This window comes from Pinus tabuliformis, chromosome 2_2 (genome assembly GCF_031772625.1).
Source record: "Pinus tabuliformis cultivar Carrire ecotype Pingquan chromosome 2_2, CPIR1, whole genome shotgun sequence".
In the NCBI taxonomy this organism is placed as follows: domain Eukaryota; kingdom Viridiplantae; phylum Streptophyta; class Pinopsida; order Pinales; family Pinaceae; genus Pinus; species Pinus tabuliformis.
The window spans coordinates 1,141,890,963-1,141,899,616 of record NC_142300.1 but is presented as its reverse complement, the minus strand read 5'-3'; the positions used below and the strand labels follow the sequence as shown (position 1 = coordinate 1,141,899,616).

At 38.2% G+C, this 8,654-nt stretch overlaps 1 pseudogene; it reads left to right on the top strand.

Moving 5' to 3' along the window:
- Nucleotides 1-4,552: 4,552 nt before the first annotated feature.
- Nucleotides 4,553-6,982, top strand: LOC149197426 (uncharacterized; annotated as a pseudogene).
- The last annotated feature ends 1,672 nt before the right edge of the window (nt 6,983-8,654 follow it).

The following is an 8,654-nucleotide window of genomic DNA, read 5'->3' as shown; positions in this document are numbered from 1 at the left end:
TCTGTATTTGTTTCCACCTTCCATTCTACAAGAGAAGCCTTCATTTCTCAAGGAAAAGACTACAAGCCCCCTTCCTTTGACTCTTTTTGTGATTCTTTAATAAGAGAACAAGAAAAGCTCTTACACCTTGGTCTTCTTAATCTTGGAAACTCTTCCAAGAAAGCGTTAGCCGCCCAGCAACAACCAAATTCAAAGAATCCTAAGAAGTCATATCATAAAAAGAATGGTCCTAAACCAAACAAGGGTCCTAAGCAATTTCAGCCCCAAAATGAAAAATCATTTCAACAAAAGGATAAGACAAATAAAAACAAAGGGAAGAAGACTGATATACATTGCAATTTTTGTAATCGAGATGGCCACTTAGAATCAAAATGCTTTAAAAAGATGGAAGCCTTGGAAGCAGCAATGAAGAAGCATAACATCCATTTGGGGCAATCTTCAACTTCAACTTCATCTTAAGGAATGACACTTTCTGCATGTGGTTGTCAAGCATCTCGGTCTGGCTATGCATTAAATGTATCTTCTTCTTCTCATTCTCATGAGTGGCTCATTGATTCTGGAGCTTCTTATCACATGGCCAAAAACAAAGCCATGTTTTCTTCTTTAAATGATTGTAACACCAAAAATATATATGTTGGTGATGATAGATCTCTTAATGTTGTAGGGACTGGAACTGTTCATCTAGACAATGGTCAGTTTAATGATGTATTATGTGTTCCAACCTTATCCTGCAACCTTCTATCTGTATATTAGATAACTCATTCAGGTGAAGGTAAAATCGTTGAATTTTCACCTCATGATGTTGTAATCAAGGACTTAAATTATCCTAAACAGATTTTGGCTACTGGAATTGCTGATGATTCTACAAGGTTGTATAAGTTTCACAACTTTGGGTCATCAAATCTTCCCTCAGTATTTGTTGCTCATAACGATGAAGTGAGCAAACTTTGGCATGAGCGATTTGGTCACTTAAACTATCGCTCCCTTCAGCATCTATGTAAAGAAAATATGGTGACAGGTCTTCCTATGGTATCTTGCAGAGATGGTGTTTGTTCCGGATGTGTACTCGGAAAACATCATCGCGATAGTTTTGAAAAACATGCCTCTTGGCACGCCTCAGCCCCTTTACAGCTTGTGCATAGTGATTTATGTGGTCCACTTCCAGTTGTGTCATTCTCTGGTTGCAAGTATTTCTTAACTTTCATTGATGATTTCTCCAGACGCACTTGGGTATACTTCTTAAAACTCAAGAGTGAAGTATTTAACACTTTTTGGCCTTCAAGGCCTTTGTTGAAAAACAATTTGGACATCAAATTCTTAAGTTAAGATCTGATAATGGCGGAGAATATGTTAAAAACACATTCATCAACTATTGCACTGAGAATGGAATTCAAATGCAACATACTGTTCCATATACTCCACAACAAAATGGTGTAGCTGAAAGGAAGAATCGCACCTTAAAGGAAATGGCTAATTGTATGCTACAATCTAAAGGACTTGGTCTTAGTTTTTGGGCAGAAGCAATTAACTGTGCAAATTACATAATAAATCGCACTCCTACTAAGGCTTTAAAGAATATCACTCCAGAAGAAGCATGGAGCTCAATCAAACCAGATGTAAGTCACCTTCGTGTTTTTGGAAGTGAAGCGTGGGCCCATATTCCAGATGAAAAGCATAAAGCTTTAGAACCTAAGAGTGAAAAATGTACTTTTGTTGGATATTCTGAAGATGTCAAAGGCTATAGACTTATTCCATTTAAGTCCAAAAATGTTATCATTAGAATAGATGTAAAATTTGATGAAAATATATCGGCCTGCGAGCCTAGACCGGCGGATGTGCCACCTCTCCCTATCTCTTCTACCTTTGAAAACATTTCTTCTTCAGATGATGAAAGTGAGGATGACAATCCTCCCCCACCATCTCAGGATCTTCCTTCAGCTCCTGAGCTTCCAAAATGGGTTCGTGCTACTCGAGATGCAGCAGGTGATCTTGCCGGCGACCCTACAGATCAGTGACGCACACATTCTCAGTTCGAGAGAGCCTCTTCTTTAATGGCTCAACCTCCAGTAAATTATGATCCTGACACCTTTGCAGAAGCTTCAGGCCATCCAAATTGGGAAGCAGCTATGAATGAAGAATATCATTCATTATTGGCAAATGATACATGGGATCTTGTTCCTTTACCAAAGAGACGAAAACTTGTTAGATGCCAATGGGTTTATAGAACCAAGTATGGACCAGTTGGGAAAGTTGATAAACATAAAGCTCGTCTTGTTGCTAAGGGCTTTTCACAGGTTGAAGGCATTGACTACACTGAAACCTTCTCCCCTGTTGCCAAAATGAACTCTATCCGCCTTGTTCTTTCCCTTGCTGCCTCTTTCAAATGGGAAGTCCATCAGATGGATGTTAAATTTGCCTTCTTGCATGGGGACTTGCATGAAGAAATCTATGTGGAACAACCCATTGGCTTCATACAAATAGACTCCAGCCTTGTTTGTCGACTTAAGAAATCCCTTTATGGTCTCAAGCAAGCTCCTCGGGCTTGGTATGCCAAAATGGATAGCTTTCTTTTAGAATCTGGCTTTTATAGGTGTCATTCTGACAATACTGTCTACACCAAGAAAGTGGGCAACTCTCTTATCATCCTTGTTCTTTATGTTGATGATCTTATCCTTACTGGTAGTGATCCCAACCTTATAAACCATGTGAAGTCTAGCCTCAAAAGGAAATTTGAAATGACAGACTTAGGACACTTACACTATTTTCTCGGTCTTCAAGTCTTGCAATAAAAGGAGGGTATTTCCCTTTCCCAGTCCAAGTATGCTTGTGATATTCTACGTCATTTTCACATGGAAGACTGTAAGCCAGCCCCTTCTCCCTTTCAGTCTGGAGTCAAACTTTCAGTCACTTGTACTTCTCCTGAAGTTGATGCTACATTATACCGTCAACTTGTAGGAAAACTCTTGTATCTAACCCATACTCATCCTGACCTTTCCTTTGTTGTTGGCCTTGTTGCTCGGTTCATGCAAAACCCCCGTGAAAGTCATTGGAAAGCAGCTAAAATAATACTTCGTTATGTTCGAGGTACAGTTCAGTTTGGGATTCATTACAGTGCCGAAGCAGCTCCTCTATTGGTTGGTTTCACTGATTTTGATTGGGCTGGTGACCCTGATGATCGGAAGTCTACTGCCGGTTATGTGTTCACTCTTGGTTCAGGACCTATTACATGGGCTTGTAAGAAACAAGCTTCCATTTCTCTTTCATCAGTAGAAGCAGAGTATCGTGGTGCCGTAGAAGCTAGTAAGGAAGCCTTGTGGCTTTGTCAGATCCTGTCAGAATTTGGCTTTCAGCAGCAGCATCCGACTACACTTTGGTGTGATAATCAAAGTGCCATTCAGCTATGCAAAGATCCAGTTCAACATTAGCGCAACAAACACATTGAACTCCACATGCACTTCATTAGAAAGCTCATTCACGACCATGTTCTTGAAGTGCAATATTGTTCAACAGATGATCAAGTTGTAGACATCTTCACAAAGGCTCTCACAGAGGCGAAGTTCACTAAACTTCGATTTATGGTTGGAGTTCAGGAAGTTGTCACTAAGGGGGAATAGGCTCTAGTGCCTCCTTCCTTCTCCTATTGTGTCATATTTGTAAATCCTTCAATCCTATCCCAAGTTGTTCTTAAGGGGGGATGTTAGGATATTCCGACACATAGGAAATAGTTAAGTACAACTTGGTCTAGTATAGAGTTAGGTAAAGTGTGTTTCTTTACCGTTGTACATTTTGTAACTTACAATCCGATGGTCACGATATGTAGTGATCCGACGGTTCATTCTCTCCTCGGTATTAGCGACACTTGATCCGTGGCTTGACACCCGATTGGTCCATGAATTCTATTTAAAGCGCATGGAGGGTCATTTGTAGGGTAATCCGTGCATGAGAGAAGCTTATGTAAATTTTGATTCTTTGATTAATAAATTGCCTGAAGTGGCTGCGTTGGCTCAGGCCGTGGACTGTTTCCCTCTTTTAGGGTTTTAACCACGTCAAAAATACTGGTGTATTGATCTGTGATCTGGTTGTGAGCAGTGTCCTTTTGGTGTTCTTTCTGAGGAACTTACCCTGTAAATTCCTACACCTGCATTGTACCTTTTATATTCATGCATTGTATTTTTTATAGTAGATCATTTGGTTCTTCCGCACTTTATGGACATGATTGTACTCAACAATCCTTTTGACCTATTTTATGGTCATTAGTTGGACACAAATATAATTATCGTATCTATCTAGTGCATTTTCACGTTCTGGCAAGCCTGAATTCCAATAAATTCGTGAAAGTTGAGTTCCATGATTTCACTAAACACAAAGATAATGCTAATTTCTATAACATATTACTTGGAATAATATCATGGAACATAGGTGAATGGATTAATAAATTTCCATTTCCACATCCAACATAATCTAATCCATTAATGTGCGTGCCTTGGGTGGGGGGGCAGTCCCTTTCATCATGCACGTGGCACAAACACACAAGCTACGAATCAATACTACTATGGTTAGACTGGCACATGATGTTGCCATGGTACTGACACCTACTACTATTGAACGCTCTAGTTGGAAGGGCCAATTATTTTACTAGTTCTGATAAATTAGAGCCACTGCCACCATAGTGATAGAGGTGTTGAAGCCATTAGTTTGACTTACCGCATTTCCATTGAGGTTTGGATGTGGCTAGTTAGCTCAAGCTAGGCCTTGGTGTTATTGGTTTTAATGAAGTCTGAAGATCCTAAGGGGAAGGGTCTACGCTCATTGTTTTAAAAGGTACACCCTGGTCTTACAGTCCTAACAAGTTAGGTTCTGAAAGGCTGTAAGGTCATGCCCTACCTTGGAAGGGAAAAGTCTTATCTTAGCTCTTAGCTAGATATTGGAAGGGAAAGGTCCTAAAAGATCAACCTAGATATTTTCTTCACCCTCCAAAAGTTGATGAATCGATAGTGGTCTATAAAACATTTAGGGTCAAATTTGGTTTATTTTATACAACTTTTTATAAATAGATTTGGTTCTTCATTCTTTGTGACTGTTCATTTACTTGGGTAGATGGAACCTTTTGTTTCAATCCACTACCAATTCCAGAGAAATAGGATTTTGCACTGTAACTTCATTTATTTCCATGGGGATTAGACTTTGTCATTGATGTTATTTGAACTGTGATCTTGATGTTGTTCCTATTTTAAACAGACAACTTTGGTTGAGTTCATTTCTTGCTAAACAAGCCTTTTTTATGTTACACTGCCTGTAAAGGCTAAACTATTAAATTTGGGGCTTTTCTAGTGTAAGATGGGCATTGCATAAGAATGAGATTTTTCTATATATCTCAAAAAAGAATTCTCTAATTTTCCAAATATACAAATCAATTCCCTTCCATGTCTTAGAACTATTACTTGGATATGTCTCTTTGATTGATGTGGCAACCTTCAATCTTAAAATTAATCATCTCATTTTTATATATGGGTATGGACTCTTATATGGACATGGGTGTTCTTCGGTTTTAAACTGAATTCATTTATAGTGTTCTCTCATACTTATGCCCATGTCATGTTCTTGCAATGGGAAATTCTTGTTTTTCATTCTTATTTTCTTTCAGTTATTAGAAATTGTTATTTGTTTTGGTCTGATATGCATTTCCAATTCCTACAAAAAAGGCATTGTTTGGAGAAAAGGAATGGCATATTTTCACTCCCTGGGACAAGAAGTATCCAAATGGTTCTCGCCCCAACAAGGTTGTTGGCTCAGGATACTGGAAAGCTACATCAGCAGATAAACCCATCACTGCTAAGGGCAGCAACAGGGATGTTGGCATCAAGAATGCTCTGGTTTTATATGTTTGAAAAGAACCTAAAGGAAACAAGACTAATTGGATTATGCATGAATATCGCCTTGCTGATTCTATTCATGTATATTCCTATGTGTCAATAGACATTGTAGGTGTTTCTTGGTTTAAAACACCTGTTAGGTTGGATGCTATTATGGCCTAGTCATTACAAGGCCCACACCAATTGGACTTTAGAGGATGAATGTATCTGGGGAAAATCAATTTGGGAAACAGGGGGTTGTTTTCTATATTATAGAAATCAAGTGTTTTCTAATTTAATCCAAAGGCTTTCAATAAGGAAAAATATAAATATAAAATATTATTTTTGTTTTCCTAAGTCCATTTTAAAAATGAGGGCTTGTGACGGGTTTCAGTGATGTAAATTTAGCTCAAAGTCCTTTATTTTCTCTTTTGGGTTATCCATATTTCTAATGAGCAAATTGCTTCTTGTTGCAGTTGGATTATTGGGTACTTTGTCGAATATACAACAAGAAGAGTAGTATGGAGAAGTTAGCTAAGGAGAAAGAGTGGTCCATGGAAGAAGAAATGGAACAATTCCACGAAGAAATTGATGAAAAGGTGCCAGGAATACTACCCATAAGGAATACTATAATGAAATCGAACATTGAGCATTCAGAAAGAACTTCACAAGATTCAATGAAAACTGCCCCGTCTCCAAATTGTGGAACGATCTCTAACCATGATTGAAGAACTTCTGCCATTACATCCATGAACCACAACTCAAGCCCCATTTTTGAGCAGAATTTGAAAATTTCAAATGCGAGTATTGCTCCAATGGACCTTCCAGGACTTGTCCCTTTTTTCAACTCTCTGACTAATCATAGGAAAAATTATGATTCAACATATTTAATTCCTCCTATTCTTCTCATTGATTCAATTTGTTCCATGCAATCATTGCATGATCTTAAATGAGATAGAGAAGAAGTGCAAAGAAGATGTAGGTTGGAAGAATTGATGTTGCAGTAGCAACAACTGGAGGAGAATTCTGGTTTGAACCAATCAACGCTCAACTTTTCCTTCGAGGCTCTAAAAAACCCATTCCCGTAGTTAGACCAAATACAACCTCCATCCAACAATGATCCTCTCTAATGCCGGAGCACACAACTCAACAATTTCATTATGTTCTAGTTAACTTAAGGGGTCTTGTATTTTCAAGGAAGTTGGATTCCTATGTATGTAATCATTAATGTTTTGAGTGATAGGATAGGAATTAATTAGATATTGTGAGGATATTTGTAAATGATCTCGAATGTAGGAGAACGTGAGTGATGATGAGAGAGTTGGAAATTAATTGTAATTCTTAGACTCTAAAGTGGTTTCATGATTTGAGGAACTAGAGAGGATTCTTAGGGATTAAGTGGAGTTAAAAGTGGACTTGGAGGTACTCAAGATTTGGTAAAACAGATTAAGGATCAAAACCAGAATTGGTTAAACAGAACCTTTTTGTATAAATCTAAGCCAAAAAGACATAGAGTTAACTCAGGAGTCAGTCAGTCAGTGAGTTCAGAGGTTAGATTAGTTTGACTGTAAGCTTACAGGCAGGAAGAAAAGTACACTAATATAGAATATCAGGCCGAGAAGGAATTCATTGTGTAAATGTTTGTTATTAATACAGATAACTCCATTTTGAGTCCGGGTGATGTGTATTGAGTAATTGAATTATGGATTGCGTGTGAACTAGAGTAATTCTGTGTAACATAGGTTGTGGGTGAGCAGAACCAGAGAAGAAGTGCAGAGAGCAGTGTTATGGTTTTACACACAAACAGTATTGGAGAAATCCTTTAATGTTGCAGTGAAGGTATGACTGCAAGGTTTCCTAAATCCTAAGGATTTATGAAGGAAGCATAAAGGCGTGAGCGAAGGTGGAGATCAAAACAAGTGAAGATTGTAAGATGAAGCCAAATACAGAGGCAAAAGGTTGAATGGGCGATTACACAGTAAGAACCAAAAGAACGTAATAGTGCACAAGAACCATTGGATCCATCAGATCAATGAATGAGAACGAGGGAGACATACGGTTAACATTAAATCGATCAAATAAAGTCAAGAAGATGAATGGCGGAGATTAAGTTCTAACCCTTTATTAATTTGAGTTTCTTAAAGGGTTTGATTTAAGCACGTGGGCGGTTTCCAAAGATGGGAAGTAGTTTCTCACATGCCCTAAAGGTGGTAAGTGGTATTTCAAATTTCACGTGATTACCTTTAGCAGCTAACACGTAGCAAATGATGGAGAGAGAAAACCACTTTTCTCACGTGCTCTTAATCTGATATCGGTCATGCAAATATATGCACGAGATTGTGCGATAACGATTGTATCAAGTGGGATTGATCAATGGCGGAGATCAACCAAGCTTTTTGATGATCGGGTGACGTGACAACTGTTGGATTGGGCAGAGCAAATCAATGGTAAAGATTGTCTGGTTAGTTGATGATCGAGTGACACGATAACCATTAGATCAAGGAATGAGATCAACGACGAAGATTTCACATGTTAAAGAGAGCATCGATGTGTGTGCAAAGGTTCGTGGAATGGTGGAAAGGTAAGGTTTGTGTGATCTATGAGATATTTCTATTATAACGGAATTATAATAGAAATAAACGGACTAATGTATTATGGGTTAATTTTGGGTTTTAACCAAAGTCTAAAGACTAGGGTATGGTTGATAAGCATTGGAGGTGAAAAGTAACCCAAAGTCATAACCTGTGGGAGAGTTAAATGAATATTTCCGCATAGAGTTAATTAAGGAGCTGTCAACCTTGA